Source organism: Bactrocera oleae, chromosome 2 (genome assembly GCF_042242935.1).
Source record: "Bactrocera oleae isolate idBacOlea1 chromosome 2, idBacOlea1, whole genome shotgun sequence".
Classification (NCBI taxonomy): domain Eukaryota; kingdom Metazoa; phylum Arthropoda; class Insecta; order Diptera; family Tephritidae; genus Bactrocera; species Bactrocera oleae.
In genome coordinates, this window is record NC_091536.1 from 6,310,352 (window position 1) to 6,334,059 (window position 23,708).

The following is a 23,708-nucleotide window of genomic DNA, read 5'->3' on the forward strand; positions in this document are numbered from 1 at the left end:
ATTTATATATTTATAATATAAACATTTTAATTCTTAAAAACCCATTTTGTGAAACAATTTTATCAGCAAAATAATGGTAGAATTCTGTTGACTATTAAAGACGATGTCATCAGTCGAAGTCGTCAGTGCGGTTCTTTAACTTGAATTAGAAATATAATATAAAATATTGATTAAATCTTTAATTTGCAGGGGGTTCGCCTGAAGTCTTCAAAGTTCAGCACCTTAGAAAAAGCCCTTTTATGTAGGTCAAGGTCACCCCAATAACTAACCACTGTTGTCTACCCAGCGCCTGTAGCTATGCTTTGAGATTCCTTTCTTGTACATTTATCAATCAAATTGATGACATAGTCCACAAAGTTAATCAAATACGTGCTTTGTACTTCAAAAAATGCTGTCCTTACAGATGTGCGCCGTTAAGAAGATTGCTTGAGACGATAAGCGAAAATTTATCGTTTCACTCAGCTCAGGAACCAGTGCTTTACAAGGCTTTTAACTTGATTACTTACTTATTTATCACTTTTCCTGATCGTTGGATCGGCCTCCCATCTTGACAGTGATTTCATCAAGAATGATCATCACCACAATGTTTACTACTTCTTTTCCAGTTTGTTGGTAATTCTTTTCCTCGAATTATATAAAAAGTGAAATTTCGTAAAATTGTCGGAGTTCAAAAAAATTACTGAAAATCTCCTTGTTGTGGGAACTTTAAGCAGGTGTCCTAAGATGCCACACTGTTTTACGAAAATATGAAAAAATAAAAATCGGTAATTGATATTTCTATCTCTTGATTGTTTCATTTCCCCAATGAGCTCATTTCTGCTCTTTTCTTTGTTATATTTCCATAAAATGAAATATTCCATTAGAACTTGAGAGAAGCTTATGTCATCTACTCAGCGAACTCTGTATGGCTACAAAGTTTGTGAGAGTGAATAACTATACACTCTTCAAAATTATTCACTGCGTCGAAAATGGGTTCTTAATACTATTGAAAGACTTTCAAAATAAAATAGAACTATATAGTTTGCTTCGGTTATTTTAGTACAAATTGGCTAACGTTAAGTTAATCTGGTTCCAAAACGATATATTGAAGCTTACACCGGTTGCGATATATACTTGATTCAGAGTAACCTAACACATAAATTCAGTTTTTGAGAGGCCTGGAAACGAGAGTGTTAGAAAGGTTAGAGACCTTTGAACCTAGTATTGATTATGGAAATATTGGTGATATCGAGCTTGTTGTCCAGTGTTTAAGGTCCGCTTTAACTTCGCAGCAAGTGGAATTCCGCTACATCTTGAATTAAGTTTTCTCAACGACAATCACTTCTAATTTAACCTTTTCGCTGTTAGAGGGCCACGTTTTTAAAATTACTATTCGTTTTTTTCTCAGTGTAGCAATTTATGTGCCAACGAAGCATAAAAAATATGTGAACTTAGGTAATACGAGTACGTTGCAGTATTGTTGACTAAATCGTGCGTAACACTAAAAATACTTAAATACGTGCATACATACACACAAACATATATTACATATATATGTATGCATATAAATGCTTACCTAATAAGCGCGCGAGTATTTATTATGATTTCACTAAAACTGTGAACGCACAGACTGGAACTGGACAGCGAACACGAGCTTTAGTAATTATTTTAACGCATTCATTACACACACATATATATATACATATATATATATACATATATACGCACATATGTCGGTAATTTGATTTGCATTAACGTTGCTTTTAAGTACAAATGCCAGGTGCCGACAGGCAATAAGTTTAGTATTATGAAAATGCGCGCTAATTGAAGCGTTGGTAATTAGATCGACGGGGCAGGGATTGCGGCAATCCAAATGTGATTATTTAATTGGCGTATAAATGTTACTAACAAGTGATCAAAGGATATTGTAATAGAGTATTAGTATATGGGTTTCTAAATAAATGGACGTATGCGTATAATATATGTTGTCTATAAATACAAGTATATATATACATCTATATAAGTAGTGCTTTGTCGGATGGTTTGTGATTGCGGCGTCTTGGTCTCATTTTCAATACAGGGTGACTTCAGTGATTTTTAAGAAACGGTATCTCAAAAGTGCTTTGCATGACAAACAACTGTTTTTCGAAGCTAAAGGAACAGCTAAAATCCTCAAGCTGTAAGGTGTTCCATAGAATTCTATTACTAATTTCATGACCCGAAATTAGTATCGAAAACTGCTGCAAAATTTTGTAATACAAAGGAGATTAAAAAAAGACTTAGGTCAGAGATCTCAAGAGAGCTGATTATTAAAGTCAATTAAATTTCGATTTAGTATTTCTGGAGGAACCCTCTTTGCGGTTGGGTTAAATTTATGGCAAGAAAATATATGAATAGGATGATGATGAAAAAGAAGAAGTATGAGAAAAAGAAAGTATAATATGGAAGTCTACGAAATTTTTCGCAGACGGCATGGGTGGTATGAAGCCGCCGGAAGAGAGGGGCAGTAAGCTTCTTTACGGATGGATTAGAGCTTGTGGGTAAGATTAGTAGAATAGTCTATTGTCGAGATAGCACATCAATATTTCACAAACATAGCTAGCCGTGCGTTCGAGTTTAGTAAAGCAATTTCTATTCTCAGTATTATTAGCATCGAGCTATCTCTTGAGAAAATGAGTATTGAAGCTTGAACACCGTCGGAACCCGTCGGAATTGTAAAGCTGTTGAACTTGCAAGGAAAGAAAATTATATATCGGTATCAGTAGAATGGGACATGTCGTAGCTCCACTGTCTTCTTACCGTATACTACTGGATGACTGTATCTCACGTAAGCTTGGCGACCCCGAGGTTAATGGGAAGAGAGTGAGCTAATCCTTTTTGCTAAGGCTTTTCGTTGTTTTTTAGGGAAGTTACCTAGTCATAGCGAAAATATAAATAAAAACGTAAAGAGATTTCTCATAAGTCCAAGGATCTTTGTCGATACATCAGTGTCAACATGAGTGTTCGGGCGTTATGTCTTTAGTTGCTTAAATGTGATACCTGTCTCGATAATCAGCCATAGCACCTAATTTAACTAAACATTTGAAACCTCTAGATTGTATTAAATGTTCAATAGTTTAGACATCTTGCCACAAGATTTCTTAAGACGGGATGAAAAAGAGGTCGGATGAGACTGATGGTTAAGGTATTTGCTTTGAAGGCATATATAAAACTATGGACACTTAAGGGTTCTTGAAAACGTGTTAAGTGGTAAAAATAGAGTAATATCTATGCTAAACTATCTTCAGCGATTGATGGATGTCATAGTCAATTTTGTAGTTGTAGCTACAGACCTTAGGAAAACTTTTTCAAATAATAAGTTTTTTTTTTTATCAGAACTCATATTTCTAGAAATAATTTCGTTGCTGTTTTGGTTCAAAAGCTCTAGTAAAAACCCTGCAAAAATAACTCAACATTCTTAAACTGAGACCTTAAAACCTTGAATATTTTCTTTGATCTCCCACTATGGATGTAAAAAAATTTCCAAAAAGTCATCCATTAGTTGATCCAGATGTAGAAAAAATTCTGCTTATTTCGATATTTTAGATATTTAAAAATATACTCTTAAAAGAGTTTTTCATAATTCAAATTACTTTGAAATTTATAAGAATTTTATTGTCATCACTAGATGTCAAACCTAGTCTGAAGCGGACGTCGAAGCTTTAAATGCGATTTTCGAATATAAAAATTATTAGTTGATTAAATTGAAATTTGCCAAGAATATTTTTAAGAATATTTTTTTATATCTTCATTGTACGAGTATGAATCAACAAAAAGCGTTATTTACAGTGCCTTCAGAAAACAAAGTTTTCGCTTTCCAAAGTGGAGGTAGCGTTTATTGGGAAAAATGTTGTAATTATAGAAAATACATTGTTTTGTTAAAGCTGACGTTTACTCAATACTTGCTACAATCTCCCGCGTTGTCTCTTATAACCTGACATCTTTGATAGCAGCTTGCAACTAAATTTTCCTCATATTCCTCCACGTATATTGAAATAGCCGAATGCAGTTTTTTTTGACGTTAATGAAAGCCAAAATATCTGGCTTTAATGAAAGCCAAAACATTCTCTATTGTGTAGGTGTTTGTGTTGGAACGAAAAGAAAAAACGTTAATTTTTGAACGCACTGTATGTGGCTGTGGAATATGAAAAAAAAACTGGATAGTAAAAATATTAATTGCTTTTTTATCAATCTAAAATCTATTAGCATTTCTATTTGGCTTTCAATTTGACGATACCAATTTGCGAGTTAAACTCGAATGTTATATTGACCATATGTTTTTAGAAAAAGTGTAGCATACTGTTCAGCGCCAAAATGAAAATATGTCAAGCAATAAAAAGCAATAAAATACTCGTACACAAATGCACATATTGAAATAATTATACGCACTTCGGTTGTGTAATTGAAAACCATTTTCTAAATCGCTGAATAAAAATAAAAATACCGTTAAATATATACGCAGATATTTTCGCATGTGTGCGTACGCTTTTACACCTTTTCACCACACACCAGCTGATGTTTGCACGCGCGCCTTTAGCAACCGTTAGAGCATGTGTTAAAATAAAATTGCGGCTGTTGTGGCAAGCGGTGGCAGGCATCGAAAGCGCACACCAGCGCAATGTCTGAAAGTGAAACGCAATAAAAACCGCAACAACAACAACAATATATGTATACGGGTGAGAGTAGAGCAAAGCAAAGAGCAAAGTCAAGCAATGCAAAGCAATCACATCAAAAACAACAAATAAACAAATAAACAAACCAACAAAATGAACAAGCAGTCATCAAACTAAGCATGCACTAATAGAGCACTCATACGCCGTGTAGGGCGGCGGGCATGAACTCGCTCAACGCACACACACACTCAAACAGACGCGCAAGTGCACGTCACACCCACCGATTAACACTAAACACGCCACACTGATTGACTAAATGACTGACAGACTGACTGACAGACGAACGGGCGGGCGTACGGACTGTTTGACTGACACGTATAAACAATTTGCCATCATAAATGTAAGACGGCTTGACGCCGCGATTGATGGGCGGATATGCTTGAGTGTGAAGTGTGTTGTGGGTTGGTGGATTGTTGGGTTGATGGGTTGATGGGTAGTCGAGCAGGTCGTGCGGGTCATGCGGGTCGTCAAGAAGGCGAATTAAGCGTAAAGCCATCGATAAGGCGTGATGTATATGTATGCGTTTAGTGCGCCAAAGTGAGTTTATGTGCGTGTGTGCGTGTTTGAATTGTTGTGGTATATTGAGGTGACGCAAATTACTCGCATGCGGAGCGATATGCGTCAGGCATTTAGACATCAACACTATAGGCGTTGACTAACATTATTATTACATGCTTGTATGACACGCACGCACGCACACGCACAAGCACACAACATACTTACATCTCGTAGAGATAATGCATGCCATGTAAGAATTGTCGAGCTAACGGTAATACATGCGTTCTACGTTCCCATTGGCCTAACTTCTTTTTTCCAGATTTTCTTAAACAAAACCTCTTGCTTGAAATGTGACACCATGTAAAAATTGTATGCCCTCACAACATGCAGCTTAGAGTATATTAGTTTTGTTAACCTAAAAGTAATTATTAACGCTTAAATTTAACAAAGCTAAATAAAGAATTGTGTCCGTCCGTCTGTTCATTTGTCCGTGCAAGCGATAACTTGAGTAAAAATAAAGATATTTCGAAGAAAAGTTGGTACACGTATTCCTGGCTTCTCTTAGGCTAATATTGCATATGTTGAAAATCGTATTACTGCCACGCCCATAAATTACCGTTATTCTAAAAATTAAAAAAATGCCTTCCTAAGTCAATAATTCGAATTTTGTAAAGCATATTTGTGGTTTAAAAATATTTTTAAAAGTGGACGTGACCCCAATCTTTTAGTGATTTAATATACATAACATATAAACTACTAGAATATATGGAATCGGAATTATCAATATCCGCAGCGTCGATTTATCGTATTTTGACAGAAAATTTGGGCCTCAGAAAGGTTTGTGCTCGATTTGTCCCGCACACTCTGAAACAACACGAAAAAGATCTCAGAATTCAACATTCAAGATTTTGATGTTGACCAAAAATTGCATTCATATCATCAACCATTCACCCTATTCGCCTGATATGGCACCCTGCAATTTTTATTTGTTCGGAAAGCTACATTTGGCCATGAAAGGAAACCGCTATGCTGACGTTGATGCCATCCAAACGGCGACGACCGCCATCCTCAACGCTATACCGACAAATGACCTAAAAAAGTCATTCGATAACCTTCTTGAACGTGCAAAACGTTGGCGGAAGGAGACTATTTTGAAGGCGACCAATAAATTTTTCAAAAAAAAAAAAAACAAATAATATCCGTTTTTTTATAAAAGTCCTGAAACTTTGGAATTGCACCTTGTACATAGGTCAATATGTGAAATGTGAGTGAAATCAATCTACGAACAGCAGATAGTATATTCTCGCCTTTGATCCTTAAAATTGCGATTAGTCTTTGTTATTTGTTTTACTGATATTGGAAGAGTCCCTAAATCGATAATTTTGTAATCCTTTAAGATATTCTTGCAACTTTTACAGCCGGGTATGCGCCTACCTACACACGTATATAAAAGTATATGTTTACCTCCATACAGCCACACATACATACACATTTTACACAAATTAGGCGTCTTTCTTATTATGCGTGTACATATATGTAGCATGCGATTATATTAGCTGGCATCGCTGATAAGTTCATTTGTTTGTTTATGACAGCCGATCAAGCAGGACCAGCGTCTGCGCCTGGAAGTATGTAAGCGACAATGCGTATATGTCAGCACGTGTGTATATGAATGTGACAGCTGTTTAGATGTGTCACACTCATGTATTTGTGTTTATTCAATTTTTTGTTGTTGTACTGCATATTGAACGTCAGCTGCCTCTAAGCGTGTTTGTATTTGCTTAAAATGGCGTGTTTATTTGTTGTTGTTGGATTGATTTTATTGTTTCGGATTTGTAAAGGCCCACAGCCGTGCAAATAGCTTATCAACACTTACAAAGCACACCTGCAAACATACCGTTAGTTGTATGTGTGTGCGTTCGTTTGCAGTCTAACTGGCGAAAAGCGTATTTACGTATATGTGTGTGTGTGTTTGTGTAAATTAGCATTATATATTTCATCATGGAAATGACCATAAGTGACCCACAACTGTGCCGCATATTAAATATACCAAAACCATTGATTGACAAACGCTGTGTTCAGCAGGCACCTCGTAATTAGTCCATTGGACAACAATGTTGGTTATTTTTGGGTATTCCTTGAATATACTTGTATAATATAAGTAGGAGCAGATGGTCATTCTCATTGAAAAATATTTTGTTGCCGACAAAATCAGTACCTTTTCAAAGCCCTATTGGTTTCTCCATCACTCATATTGATTGACTAAGAATGCAGTCCTTTAAACTTCCGGAAGGTTGATCTTCCATTAAGCGCCTGTTAGAACCATAAGTGGGCCAGTCTCGATTTATTCCTACTAAGCCTCGAGAAAGTTAATGAAACTGGCTTTCTAGCGCCCAAGGTCAATTGTACTCGATCGCGTTAACAGGTTTCTGAAGAAATTTTCTATATCGGACACTATAGCATATAGCTGTCATACAAACTGAACGAACAAAATCAAGTTCTTCTATGGAAACTTTTTTTATTTGTGAAGGAATTCTAGCAGCGAAGCAACCGAAGTTAAGTTTAAATTTACATATAATATTTTTACATTTTTAAAAATACCGTAACGTTAGCGCTATGAACCGATTGTCAACATGTTCAATTCCAACCTTTCCCATTTTCGTTCACATATCTCAATACATTTTTAAAAGCATTCGGATATTTCTACCTATATAAAGTATATACGTTGGTCTATAGCCACTTCGATTCCCTTATACCAATACAAACAACCGTTAACCGAAAGCAATAACACTTGTACTCAATAAATCGACAAAAATATCCCTTTTCATAACTCAAATCATTGCATATCTTTCGCAAATAACATAAATCAAAACTCATATCAAACCTCTTTTTGTGATTGCTGGGCACAACAGCACACAGGCACATACACACACAGGCATTCACAACGGTTGACGCATGGACGAGCCGGGGTGGTTTTTGTTGTTGCTGCTGCTATGGTTATGGCTTGTATTGCTACTTAATTTGTTGTAGTTGTATTGGTGGTTGTTGTTGTTGCTGCCGCTAACAGTAAAAATAAAATTATAATAGCTTAGTTGTAATACAATATTAGTGGCGCAACGCAGCAGCGACGCCGGCAGCGTTGCAGTTGCCATAGACGCCATTGATCGGTTGATTGGCGGTCAAGTGGCAATTGACATGGCTATGTTGTTGTACACATTTACGTACATACATATATACGCCATTGTAGTTTGTCAATGTTGTCAGTTGACTTTCGTGGCAGCGTTAAATGATACTATTTTTATGCTGCACGCAGACGTGGTTATTATTTTGATTTTCAGCTTTAGGCAGTTTATCGCCATTGTCGTTGTTGCCCATAACAACGCCACCGCACAACCAACTCAAATGGCAAAAGCAATCGCAATGTCAATTGAAAGAGCAATTGCGATAACGGTAATGCATGAATGGCTGGCGATCAACTGGAATGAATTACAAAGTAAGGCGCATAATATGTGTGTGTATGCTTATATATATATGTATGTAAGTGTGTGTGTGTCTGTGTGCTAGTAATGGTATGTATAGGTATATGGCGCAAGTGAGGTTAATAATAAGTGCGTGAAAAATCGTTTACTTAAGCATAAAACATGTACGTGATTGCCTTAAGGAGTATATATGTATATTATAAGTATATAATACATATATAAGGTATGTATGTATGCATGTATTTATGTATTTACAATATATCAATAACATTGCATAATTTTGTGCGAATTTACGCAGCCTCATTTTGACCGAAAATACTTATTAATCCCTTTTTTCGGGCTGAGGTTTTTCCAAACCCTAAAAGTAAGCTATGAATGAAGTCATTTCCGTTTAGAGGCGATAAAAATTGTACAAGTATACTTTCATTTCACTTTGTATGCTTTTATATTTTCTTTCCTTATTTTGGTTCAATATATATATATATTTGGTTCAAACTTCCAATGTTATTTGCTGGAAATTGCATTAAGCAATACTCGGAGTATCACCGTTGATAAACTCGTTTTATTTCTTCCTTTTGCTGAGAAAAGTTCAAGTTGTACAAGTTAAGACTTATGTACCTTACGGGAAAAGTATAGAATTTAGTATACTTGTATTTGTATAGAAGGTTTGTTGAAATTGCTTAAGAGAAACGACTTTCATCGACATGGGTTTCAAATTTTTAACGACGAGTTCGTGTTGACCCAAGTTCCTAATATCCAATGTTTTGTATTTAGGCCACATTTTTGATGGAAATGTGTACTGTGTAACCCTATTTTTTTACTTTAACTCTCAGAAACATTTTCCAGCCTAGCCTTGGAGAGAGCGGGGGCCATATTGATATCAAAGACGGGTAAAGGAGTCTCCCTTTATTTAAAAGAATATATACCATTAAGTCTAACCTCATTCGTCTGAAGACTTTCGAAAGGATTCTAGATGCTTACATTAGGCACAAGATTCTATCGGCTTACCTCTCAGAAATTCAACACGCAGATAAGAAGGGCATATTTACTGAGACTACACTTCACTCGTTAACCGAAGCCAGGCTCTATGGCATGACATAGATAAAAGCTATACTAAGCTGCAGAAAGTTTAAGGCAGACTGGTAACAAACCAGATTGCGCAGATAAGTGCGAATGGGAACTCCTCTGGGGATGTACTGTTTCTCCTGTGGTGACTTGCAGCAAATGAGCTTCTGGGAAAAATTGATGGAAGAGCACCCAAACTGATAGTCTACGCAGACGATATCGCTATACTAGGGACGTGCAAGTTCCAAGACACAATTAGAAGCATGATAAATAGCGCTCTAAAAGTCATACATCAATGGGCAATATCGGCTAATCTAGAGGTTAATGTCGATAAGATGGGTATGGTACTCTGTACAAGGAGGTTCAAAGCTCCGTCATTGAAAATTCTAAATCTCAGGGGTGTAGAGCTAACTACTAGGAAGAGAGGAGTAATTTTGGACAGCAAACTGACATGGAAACTTAATACGGAAGAGAGTGTGAAAAAAGACAGTGGAGTCAACATCTTATGCATCATATCCTTATGCAAGCATCATATCCTTATGCAAGTCGCTTAGAACGGTATACAATGAAATTTCCGAAAGGGCTGACAGTTGGATCAGCGTGCATGCAGGATCGACAAGATCGTATTTAAGGGAGCGGACAAATAACGTCCAAGCTTTCTACTCGACACAGGTCACAACTTACTGGCTTCCCATGCGAGCCGAATGGGCAATAGTAACGACATATATGCAGAAAGTGCAGTGAAATAGACATAAGAGAGGCATTAGAACACCTCGTCTCAATAGATAATAAACCACAGAGATGTCAGAAAATAGCTTTGAGTTGGATGACGAAATAAAAAAATGACTGACCTATCAAAGTAATATTGTAATAACATTGCGGAAGCGATTCAGTTTTTCCACACTCAATTTTTATTGCATAATTTTTAGTTTTCGCCAAATATAACATATTCCACTTCTACTAAACATCCGAATAAAAATAAAATAAATTTAATAAGCACTCTCAGCTAGCCGATTAAAATATTTTATTGTCACGAGTGATAAACGTTGACCTACGCCTTCGACAACAACAACATCATCTACAGATATTCCTCACTTCTTGGCTGTTGCTCTGTGCACTTTAATTGCCTTGTTGCAATTAGCCAACCTTGTCATTTACCTTGAAGAGCAGTGTCAATAATATTATATTACTGCGAACACATGCATTGAGTTTGTGGCAATTGTATCAAGTGTTAGGTTAAGACTTTGAACTCGATCCGAACACTTTTGCAAAGCTCTTTGCTTCGTTATCAATGTCAGGCCACATGGGCCATTACATTAATGAATCCATTCCAAACCAGTTTGATGGCCAACAAGACTAGCTGCGAACTAAGCCAACACTTGGGCAGGCATTTCGGTTGCAATTTCGTTAAAATCTGCGAGTTGAAGTTCATAAAATTTATTGCAACAATTAGTAATTTCATAATATTTAACCGTTTTTTTTTATGAATTTTGAAATTTGGTCAGCAGTAGAAGACAAATGGGATGTATTACATATTTTTCTTGAAAAAATTCAAATAATACGTACCTAATTCTTTTTTTCTTGAAAAAATTCAAATAATACGTACCTAATTCTTTTTAAAATGTTTTTGAAATTTTATTGACAATTTTTAATTTTTTTTTTTAATTTCAGTGTCGAAACGATCCATTACACTATATGTAAGTACTTAAGATAGTTAAGATTGATTGAGACGGCAATGAACAAAGGTCTTCTGGTTTAGAAGTATATTAAGAGGAGATAGATATAAATTTCTCAACCTAAGCTATATATATATATATAATAACTTTTCAGATTTCCCGATATCTAACATATGAATCCGCGTGTCTGTGGCTGACTTTTTTACTGAAATTATCGATAAATCTGTGAAATATAAGGTTGTCATATCTCCCTTCCGCTTTTTTGTCTTCTGAATTTCGCGGCTATGTACAAAGCGCTACAGAGCTCATATCTGGCAACACTATACATAATTTGAAAGGTCATTAATCACATAACCTACAAAACAACGCTATGCATGATTAGTTTGGATATTGCGTTCAACAGTTAAAGACGTGTAAACATGGAGTTCACTAACGTTCCGTGAGATTAATGGTGTTTGGGGGGGATGGTACTCTATCACTTCGAACCGCGGAGGAATGGTTTCGACGATTCAGAGCCGGTGAAAACGACACCATGGATAAGCCAGCCGGCGGAAGACCTGCGACGACAAATACCGATCAAATCATGGAATACATCGAGTTAGACCGGCATATGGCATCTCGTGACATCGCCCAGGAAATGGGAGTTAGTCACCAAACCATTTTGAACCATCTGCAGAAGGCTGGATACAAAAAAAGTTTGATGTTTGGGTGCCGCGTAATTTGACGCAAAAAAACCTTCTGGACCGAATCAACGCCTGCGATATGCTGCTGAAACGGAACGAACTCGTCCCATTCTTGAAGCGGATGGTGACTGGCGATGAAAAATGGATCACATACGACAATATCAAGCGAAAACGGTCGTGGTCGAAGGCCGGTGAATCGTCCCAAACAGTGGCCAAGCCGGGATTGACGGCCAGGAAGGTTTTGCTGTGTGTTTGGTGGGATTGGAAGGGAATCATCCACTATGAGCTGCTCCCATATGGCCAGACGCTTAATTCTACCATCTACTGCGAACAACTGGACCGCTTGAAGCATGCGATCGACCAGAAGCGTCCAGAATTGGCCAACAGGAAGGGTGTAGTGTTCCACCAGGACAACGCCAGACCACACACTTCGTTGATGACTCGTCAGAAGCTACGGGAGTTCGGATGGGAGGTTTTATCGCATCCACCATATAGCCCGGACGTAGCGCCAAGTGATTACCACCTGTTCCTGTCCATGGCGAATGCCCTTGGTGGTGTGAAGTTGAACTCAAAAGAGGCTTGTGAAAAGTGGCTGTCCGAATTCTTCGCAAATAAGGAGGGGGGCTTCTACGAGGAAGGTATTATGAAGTTGCAGTCTAGATGGAAACAGATCATCGAACAAAACGGCGCATATTTTAACTAAATCCGATCACTGTAACACTTTTTATAAAGCATTGAATGAAGAGGAAAAAAGCGGAAGGGAGATATATGACAACCTTTATATAGTTGAAATTCAGAGATAAACTTTTCTCAATAATAATGCGCTCTTGTAGCACCAGATAATATGCCACCAGCTTGAATCCTTGAAAATTGCAAGAATATAAAAAGCTATTTTATTTGTTTCGAATAAATTTATTCCAAAAATAAGTCGATTTTTGTTGAAGTTAGTATTTATATATATTGTAATAAGGATAAAACTATTTCAGCTTGAAAATCGAAGAGTCCATTGTCCGAATAAGTTATAAAGTTCTTTTAGCAGTTGATTCTTCGAAACCGAAATTGAGCAGGTTTCATATCCAGATATTGTTTACTTTTCAACGCAATTCCAAAATAGGTTCTTCACAGAATTTTACTAAAGCAGATTAAACTTAGCTATTCATACAATTATATATAATTAACGCATGCAATGTAAGGCTAAATACTTTTAATAATGTTCACTCTGATCTTTGTTATTTCTACCCTCATCCGACCTCAATTTATTCTATTCCGAGATAGAGTTTGAAGAACACCTCTGTTATTTCAAAACATGATTAGATGCTGATAGTAAAAAATTAAGGGGAAAAAGTGCCAAGGCAGCATTTCGTTCTCTAATCAGTCATCAGTCGTATTTCCAAAAAACAAAAAACAAAAAAAAAAACAATATGGCGGTATAAAAATCTGTAAATACTTTGTAGCCATATTGTTTCTCTACAACATTAAATATTTAATTTGAAAAGCAATTGGAGTGTACAAAAAATTTGAATGAAATGAACATCAATTGTTGAAAGCCAAATTTAATTAAATTGTGTAATTAAAAATGTTATTGAATTTGATTTTTGATGGCCAAAGATTTTTTGAGATTTTTTTATGTGCGAAACAAAAAATATGTATATGCAATAGAGTAGATAAAGGGTGCCTTAGAGAAAATTTCTCAATCTATGATTTTACAAAGTTGAACAGTTCGAGAATCTCGATGGATTCTAGGCCAGTAATAACTTATTCTAATATTAATATATTTTAACTCATCTTCCCAAAACAGTTTCTAAGGTTTGAGATCAAGTAAACAGGTTTCTTTTAAGAAGAAATTCCAATTTTATAAATAAGAAGTTATATAAACTATATACCATATTTACTCAATATAATGTCAAGTCTGATTACATTAGCTATAAGCTTAAATTATTTCACCCATATTTACTTCTTAAAACTTATTTTTAGATAGTGGGATTATTGGTATATTGCTCTGTGTAACCAATGTTAAGTTTCCAAAAAGGTACATATATTTAAAGGGTGATCCATTTTGAGGTTCACTACTTTTTTAAAGAAAAAAATATACAAACAACTCAAATTTAATGGGAAATATTTATTATCATTCGCTGAGTATCGAAAAGAGTAGAAAGATATAAGAATAAAGAGAGAGAGAGAGATTTCGAAGTTCGTAAGTATACACAATAAACAAACACTTATCTTAGTTTTAGTTAATCTTAATACCGTCTCACTCACAGCTTTTGAGAAATAGCTGAATCAGCAAAAGTTAATGGGAAGACTCCATCCTTAGGAGTACCTTTGTAGGAGCACAATGAAATGGTATACAGGCGGTCCGAAAACAGCAGATGAAGTTATGGTATAGCGGGACCACGTACTAAACTATCAGTGCACACGGGCAGGTCTCCAAGAATTTTTCAAGCTGAGGTCTATGCACTTATGCAGAGATTATTCTAGAGAAAAACTATAACGGGGAACAAATTATCATTCTCAGTGACAGTCAAGCTGCACTTTAGGCAATCTCCTCTGTCGTCAAATCAACAACTGTACTGGAGTGCATAAGAATGCTTAACAGAGATGTCACTGAAACAATATCCTACTAGCATGGATTTCTAGGGATTGAGGCATCAAAGGAAATGACCTAGTCGATCTCCTGGCGAATGAAGCTGCGGCAACCAGTCCGATAGGACCGGAACCGTTCTGCGCTGTGTGGGCCCACGCTTTACGAGAGCAGAGAGTTCGATACAAAACAGTTAACGAAATGCGGTGTCATCTGCACAAATTAGACCCCCGCAGTCGCAAGAAAAAGTGGTCAGACTGAGGCTGGGTTTGGATTTGACTGGGTTAAATGAAGTCTTGCGATATAGATAACCCTCTCCCATAATAGACCACAAGTCGCAGTACAATTCCTCAAATTTCAATCTATCTATCTATTTAAATAAAGACGCAAAAAAAGTTGTCAGTCGCTATGTACATAAAATGGATCTGTATTTTTAATCGGCCAAGAACTGTCAACTTCACAGGATTTTGCAAAGTTAAAACAACAATAAATCGAAATAACTTGGAGTTGCTTTATGGTTTTTTTTTCAATCTCATTGGTAGTATGAAAATACCACAAGGAGCTGAATCGGAAATGCATACATGAGTTCGACTTATTTTATGTCCCCGTTTTCTAAATAAATATAAACCATCAAATCAATAACAAAATTTCGTTGCTGCTTCAAATGACCATGACATTTGAATCCAATCGAAAACTATTATTTTACTCTTCAAAGAGGTTATCAGTTAGTTAGACTTTTTTGTGCGACAAGAGACAACAAATTGCACTGTTTGCTGGCTTCTATTGTTAATTTTTTTATTGTTGTCAATTCTTCAATTTCAATAACATCAGCTGTAAATTGGCGTTTTTCATTTACCTCAAAATATTTTCTGCATTTCACGGTTGCTGGTAGTGGTGGTGGCGTTGAGAGTTCATGAACGAACGTTTCGAGTTTGGTCGCTAAGCCAATAAATACACACATACGCGAACACCTGTTCATCAATGAGCTGCACTCGACAAACATACACCGCATAAATATACGGGGACGGTCTGTTAAGTACTTAGCCTACAAAAATTAAACGGTAAATTTCGGAAAATGGTGACGTATTTCTGCTCGGAGCCTTTTTTTAGCTTGATATACTTGACCCGTTTTCTGGTGGTCTGCAAAGTACAACTTCGTGATCGGCAGTCACTCAGCTCAGTTTTCTATCCGAAAAGTGACTTTTTAAAGTTTGGAAACAAACAGAGATCAAACGGAACCAAATCAGCACTTGATGTAGCAGCTGTTCATAACCTAATGCATTATTTTCCGCGTGACGGCGGCGGACTCGTGAAGCGCTGCCTTCACATGGTGAAAGAACACTTTTTTTCTCCGCCATTTAGATTGATTTTTTCGGCAATTCGACGTCAAATCAGATCAAGAATTCAGCATAATATAGCCATGCTATCGTTTTGGTCTCTCTCCTTCTGGTAATCAATGTAGAACACACCTTGTGAATCGTAGATTGGTGCAAATCAACTTTCCAGTCGATGATAGCCTTTGCCTTCTTCGGAGTAGATTCGTCTGGTGAAGTCCACTACTTGAACTGTTCCTTGGTCTCTGGTTTTACCATTGGATCCATACTCGTCGACGCTCAAGAAATTAAACAAAATGTCTTAGCGGTTTTCAAGATACCTGGGCGTAACTCATCTGTAGAGGAGGCTAATCAAAAACCGATGGGCAACCTCGAGCTTTTCACACCAATTTTTGACAGTCACCATCGAAGAAGAATCTTTGATTTAATTGCGCGATTTCCCTTCCAAGAGCGAGCATCAAATCACCTTACAATATTGCTTTTACTCTATTTTTTTTTAACTACAGGGACGCACCCATGGTCAAAACAAAACTACGACTTCGATTCGCCTGAGATTTCGGAACGCTCTCGTATGAATGTACATATACTTGTATGGCTAGGTAATTCTGTGTGTTAGCCATATTTATTACACTCTGCGGAGCGGCTTGCGCGTAAGGGTCGTGTAAGCCACTGTTTGCCATGTTAATGACGTGTGAACAATCAAGTGTAATTAGTCGTACTTTATGTAATTATTTCTACAATATTTGTTATTGCAAAGCTGTTGTGAATGCGCGTTAGTATGTGTGCATTTTTATACTCGCACAATTTACATAGTTATTACTCGATTGTGTCGAGTGTTGCAGTTTTTTTGCTTGTTTGATCTGTTGGCAGGGCTGACGGCGGCGGAGGCGGGACGTCAGCGGTTTGCAGATGGTTTTTATGCGCTTGCCACAGCGCTGCGGCTGGTTGTATGACAAAGTGCCACAAAATTAAAAAAAAAAACGCAGACTATTGATACGATTTCGAGGAGCACTAATTAAAAGTGGGCGTAGGCCATTGAACGGTACATATGGTACATACGAAGGTGGCCACAAAGGTCTACCGTGCTAAATGAAGCGCCGTTTTTGTGGCATGTCAAGTGAGCATTGACAGCTGTCAATGTGCTGCAAAGTTTCTAGGAGCAAGTTCAAAGTAAAATCTGCAACGTTTTTTGGTTTTAAAACATCTTCGGAAGCATCAGAGCTTTAAATTTCGTATGCATTACTTAAGTCCGATAATTTAAAATCTTTTTCTATCGAATGAAAGGAATCATTGAAGACGTTACAAAACTGTGCTTATTGAGATCGTGAACTTGAGTGACGTAAAGCATGCAAAGAGTGTCGAGAGATCGCAGAAACTCGATCGTTTATGTGAACCATTGAAATAGTTCTGAAAAGGTTCCTCAATACTTATCACGATAGCATTAGGAAAGATATCAGAAGATCTCTTGTACTACATTTACACGACGTATTTAACTAGATGAAGAATGTGGCGTTTTGGAAGTGTCGAAAAACCCATTCTGACAAAACCAATGATATTGAGTGGCGTATTATGCCAAGAATAGAGGAAATGAAATAATAAAAAAAAATTTTAATTAGCAAGTCATGAATGAAGGAAACACAGCGAAAGAGACGAGACAAAGATTAACGGTGCGATAAATTTAGTACAATTTTGATTGAAAGTTTTGTTGATATCATTGAAGTATGAAGGGAGTGAGAGGCAGAGAGAGAATTTGAGAGAGAGAAAGCGAGATAGAGAGAAAGACAGAGAAAGAACTAAAAAAAGAAATCAAGAGAGTAGAGATAATGGAGTTTTCTTTGTAAAGATTTTGAAAGTACAGTTCCAAGTCTCTCCTACAAAACATAATTGTGTTCTAAAATTTTTCTACATGGTCTCTTTCAATATTTTCAATCTATAATCCAAATATTACTGAGATTCTAAATAAAATTGCAATTTTTAGAACGTTGTTGATTTTGATGGATCTCTTTAATTTTTTTGACTTCGTCCAACTCAACATTTTTAAGTGAATGGAAGTCATTTTAGCCTATCCATCTTTTCGCCCTTTAAGAAGGAATATTTAGTTTATCACGAAGTTTGTAACACCCCGAAGGAAGCGTTGGTGATCCTAAGAAATATTATATATATATAATTTTTCAGCGTGACGCGTTGAGTGGATTTAGCCATTTCCGTCGGTCTGTCTGTACATACGCCTTCTAGTCTCTCAGTTTTTGAGATATCGGTCTAAAATTTTGCATACGTCTTTCCATCTCTCCAAGAAGCTATTCATTTGTTGGAATTGCCGATATCGATACTTTATAGTATATAGCAACGGTGTGAACGAACCTAATCTCATTCAGGGAGTACTTTTTAAAATAATAATTATGAATTTATAAAAGAAATTAAGGATATTTCGACCAACATATTCAGATTTCATGTATAATTATCTACTGCCCACTATAAAGCTGTCAGGCAAATATTTGAAATTATTCTATTCTTACATTTACTTCTTGCTCTTATAACAGCGATTTGCCCACATGGACTTTTATAAGTTTTACAAATTCCTTAAAGATGGCAACTCCTAGTTAAAGTGTGGTGGGCACTCCAAATTGTCTATTTAATGATTTTTTAATATCTTAATTTCTGGTCAGCTGGCAATACTATGAAATACATATTTCTAGGAAAACGTGCTAAGACTTTTAATTATTTACAAGTTTTTTTTTGGTAATTATTTTGTATTCAAATTTCGTTTAAAATTAACTATTGCCGCAGTAGTATTTCAGGTGGCAAAGTTGCAATCAAAACATTTTAAGTAATATTCGTATACTTATTTATTATTAAATGTTATTATTTGTTGAAGAAATGGTTTCAGTTGCATACGGGTGGCAACGCCATTTAAAATTATATATATTGTATTCAAAGTTTCAATATATAAATTGCAAATTTTACATAATTTGTACCGTTATCTGGCAACACTGTGAAAATAATTTTTGCAAAAATGTTGTCTAAATAGCTTTACTGCATATACAAGTATGTATGTACGTAAATTGTAAAGTTTTGCTTCATTTTTATGTTATTTGTAAATTTTAAACTAAAATAATTGGCAACCTTGGTTAACATTTTTTTGGGGTAAAATCATAACAAAACAACAAAAAAAAAAAAATTCAAGCAACTTTTTTTATTTATCTATATGAATGAATTTATATAACTGTCAATATGGCAACCTTATTTGAAAAGTTTTGGAGAAAAACCAAACACCCCAAGAATAGGACATTCAAGAAACTGGCGTCACATTTTATCTGTATACATGAATAGATTTATATAACTGTCAGCATGCAAAATAACCGAACTTTTACAGTTTTGATCCACTGTGCAGTCTCATCAAGTTGCTTCGTAGAAGCTCTCGAAAGTCGTTGACTAAGTAATCGCTCAATGAGCTGTTTGCCAAATCAATTGCGCATGCGCACGCGCACGCATCGTAAGCGTATTCAACTCACATATTAGTGCTGTTATTGTTGTCGATAAGCTAACTGCCCTTGTGCGACCAAACCGGTTTACTTTAGTAAACGCTTCAAATTAAATTTGGCCACTGATTTTGTTGTTGTGTTTTATGTTTTTATACATTTTTATGGAAGCTGTTTCAATGCAAAGCGGCGAGTATTTACCGTTAGTACGCAACGTTTGGCAGCAGCCAATGTGGTAAAAGCGCGCTAATTATTTAATAAGTTGCAAGTGCGGCCAATGTACCGTTGCTCATATGAATGACATGAAAACAGCAACAACAACAAGCCGTGAAGCTTTGCAACTCCAATCGTAGGGGAAAAGGGAAAAAAGAATATATATATATGCACATCAAAGAGTGCACACACACACACACACACAAATAGCCACCAAATTAGCTGTTAAAGTCAACAATGGAAATAAAAATATGGTAAAAGAGGCGTTGAGGAAGCCATTTAGTGGCGCAACAACAACAATAATACGCGCGCGTATGAATTGCATTGCTATTAGCTGCTTTTTGTGTTGGCATGTGCATATATGTATGTATGCGTGTGCGCGTGTGTGCGCTTATAAGTGGCGGCGGCGCCGGCATTTATACGCTGTCGGCGCTGTGTAAAGTGGCTGCCATGCCACAATAACTACAATGCACACAATGCGGTAACAAATAGTAACAACAACAACAATAAGAGCAACAACAATACACACTTGGTGTTTGCGAAAGCGCGAGTATTTTGTATTTCATATGAAAAGCGAAATGCCCACGGCAGCAACAAACAACACAAAAAGCACTCAGAATACAAACAACAAAAAGCGAAAAAACGAAATTGCAAGCAACAACAACAAGCAACAGCATCAAAAATCGCGCAAAATTGGCGAGTGGCGTGCAACGGCCGTGGTGGCACAAACATGTAGATATGCATAAAATGCGCCAAAAAATACAATAACAACAATAACAATGCAATGCGACAAACCGACCGACAAGCGAAAGCACGGCGCGACGAAGGAGTGTTGCCACAGCGCTGGCGTGCAACTGTGCAGCTTCAAAGGATGGCTATGCATGTGTTTGTGCGCCTAGCTGTGTGTGTGTGCCTGTGTTGTCCGACTGCGGCTCGCCGCCGGCTATGTAACTTGGTCGGTCGCAATTCGTCGGTTGAATTGGTCGGGTGCAAATGTTATTTTGTAGCGCTTGACGCGGCAAAGCTGTGACGTTGTCAGCGTTGTGTTTGTTGTTGTTGCTCTGCTGTTGGGTTCGTCCTTTTTTTTCGGGAATTTTTTATTTTATTTTTTGTGCTGTTGCGGCATGTTGCAGTTTTTATTGTCTCTAATGCGTGCATGTGCGCTTTACGGTAAATCCTGCAAATGCAATTAAACTTGAAAAAATTTGTATGGACTTTATTCAAGGTTATTCTACATTTTTAGATATTTTATATGTATTTCATGTATATTTTTTTACCACAAGCTGTAACAAATGGTACTTATGGTTGGATTAACCATTTAACTTTTATGAAGCGATCGATTTTCATATGACTTCCAAAATTCTTATACCGTGTTCTTGTGGTGGTCCTGAAAGAATGAAGTCTCAAATAGCTGCCGAACTATTGACGCAGTTTTATGAAAATATGTTCCAAGTCCCAACAATACTTGGTGGATGACTGTCGAAATCGCCTTACACTGAACAATGTGTTGCCTTTGTTTTAATATGATACCATGGGTTTCGGCCCAAGTATCCGCACCACTCGACTATTCTTCGAAGTAATTCTGTTCAGTAACTAAATGTCCATTTATGGTATGCCCTCCATGTCTCCATATAGACCACTTCCACAAATCATTACAGCCAATTTTTCTTCTCTGCTTTCAGATTTAGGAGGAGTTTGAAACCATTGAAATTTATTTTCAGCCTCTAGATCTATATTTTTGTTACAATGGATTCGGATCTCTATAGTTTGGTTGACTTAATTGTCGAACATTTTCCAGATTCTTATCCTGCTATGCGAGTCTTTCTTGTCGACATGCTGCTGAGTTTTCGCCACTATTGACACTGTGAGGCTTTTTCGATATCAGTAATGGCTTAGTTTTGACAATATTGTGAACGATTTACGTTGTTTATTCGTTACGTAATTAGCTACAATACTGTCTTTCTCTAACTCTAACACTGCTAGCACGAAATATTATAAGACCTAAAGCTGAAAATAGATCTTATATGTATTATATTTATTATATTATATTTTATTTTGCTCTGTTATGTAAGCCGTTGATATCATTTCCAAAATCGACAAGACTTCAGGAAGCCAATTTATTCAGAACACTGGAATCGTGCCTTCCGATACCAGGCTCCACTTAGTACGATAAGGTCCCAGAAAAATCATCCAACTTTAGGCAAATACCGGAAGTTACATTGTGGAGGTGTATCTTTCGACATTTGTAAACAGTGTTAATTCTCATTTAGTTAAAGGTTTAAATGCATACTAGCAGAACTAACGTATAGAAAAAGTCACGGGTACCGTAATACGGTACAAAACTATTAATATGCCAATTGTTTTAATTTATTTTTAGATTTCTGGTTTATCCAAATTATAAAATCAGTATGCCGGGAGTAAAGAATATAAATCGAAATTCAATATTATTCATTTCGAATATTATGTAGTAAATAATAAACATAAAATCGGTATTTGTACCGATTAACCGTACTAATTATATGCCTTCTTTTTTAATCGACTGTATTTTGTACTTTGTTTATTTAATAGCAATAACGCTAATAACAAAAAACTTAAATCGACCGGAAACAGAAAGGAAACTTACCGAAATTCGGTGCAAATAACTTTCTATTACTTGCAATATTTTTGAGTATATTTTACAATATAGCCAGACACATACCTCTTGTACCAAAATTTCGTACATGTACCGAAAAACGGTGCACATATTTTTGCCATTAATATATAAAAAAAATTTTAATCAACGATATTTTTATGCTCTTTCTAGATGTTGTCGGTGTTTTTACACCCGAACTTATCTCTACCTTACAAGTTTTAATTTATTTACTCATTTTTAGTTAATCTAAAATCTAAAATCAATATGCAAAGTGTATAGAAAATGTGTCGGAATTTGGCATTATTCATTTCGTATATTTTTTATACCTAATTAACAATAATGATATGGTCAACTAATACATACTACATAAGTTATTTGTACCGAGATTCAGTATTAATTATATGTGTACTTTTTTGATCAAATATACTTGGTACTAAGTTTATTTATGAGTAACAACGATAATAACCAAAAACGTAAAGCGATCTGCAAAAATAAGGAAACTTAGCGAAATTCGGTACAAATTAGTTTTTATTCACTTTTAATATATGTGTATTTATTTTATAAAACAGACACCTACGATTACTAAGAATCGCATAAAGTTGCTGTACCGAAATATGGTACATGTACCGAAAGGCGGTACATTTTTTTTTGTTTTTATTTCATAAATTAGTTTTTGTTTTTATTTCCTTTTTATTTTTGAAAAAAAAACTTTTAATAATCTTCTAATTGTTGTCGCTGTTGCTTCCAATGTTCGTGCTTTCCGTTACCATTGTTGCCGCTGCCTGTTAACTATTTCATTTAAATTTTTATGTAACACAATATTGTTTTCCTTTTTTCGCTGTTGTTGTTCTTGCTTTTGTTTGTCCTTTTCCTGCTACATTTTACACTTAAAACATATTACGAAATTATAAAGTAAAAAATAAATTTTACGCCACATACATTTTCTCCAGCAGTCACAGCGTTTGTGGGGAGCGCATTCCAACACACATACATATACACATTTATATGCATTTGTATGTGTGTGTGTTTAACACAGCCGAACTTTCATGTAGTTGCCATCTGTTAATGAATGTGTGTTTATATGCGCGAATTTTCATTTTCGTTCTCAAGCGCGTCGCCTGCTCTTGCATGTATTTGTGTGTGGCTGTGTGCGCAGCCCACACTGTAACACGCTTGCAAACAAGCACATTAAAGCGACGATGATGACGATGCAAGCATGCAATGTTGCGGCCCTTGTTAACGCTGTTGTTGTTGTTGTAGCTGCAGCTGCACTTGCTGTTTTTCGCAATTTTTCGCCGGCTACTGTTCTTGTTGTTGCTGTTGTTGTTATTTTGCTGTAATGTGCACGCGAACACCATTTGCGGCGCCGGTCGCCAC

General features: G+C 36.2%; 1 protein-coding gene across 4 annotated transcripts in view; it reads left to right on the forward strand.

Annotated features, from left to right (window-relative positions):
• The window catches only part of LOC106623281 (fatty acyl-CoA reductase wat), a 101,272-nt gene that overhangs the window by 43,172 nt on the left and 34,392 nt on the right, over positions 1–23,708 (forward strand). For 3 of the 4 annotated variants that reach the window (XM_036373304.2, XM_036373305.2, XM_036373303.2), the window contains exon 3: positions 11,405–11,430. The exons of the other annotated variant lie outside the window; for it this stretch is intronic. The gene's annotated coding sequence lies outside the window, so the exon portion shown is untranslated. The remainder of the gene's footprint in view (positions 1–11,404; positions 11,431–23,708) is intronic. 4 annotated transcript variants of the gene reach the window in all.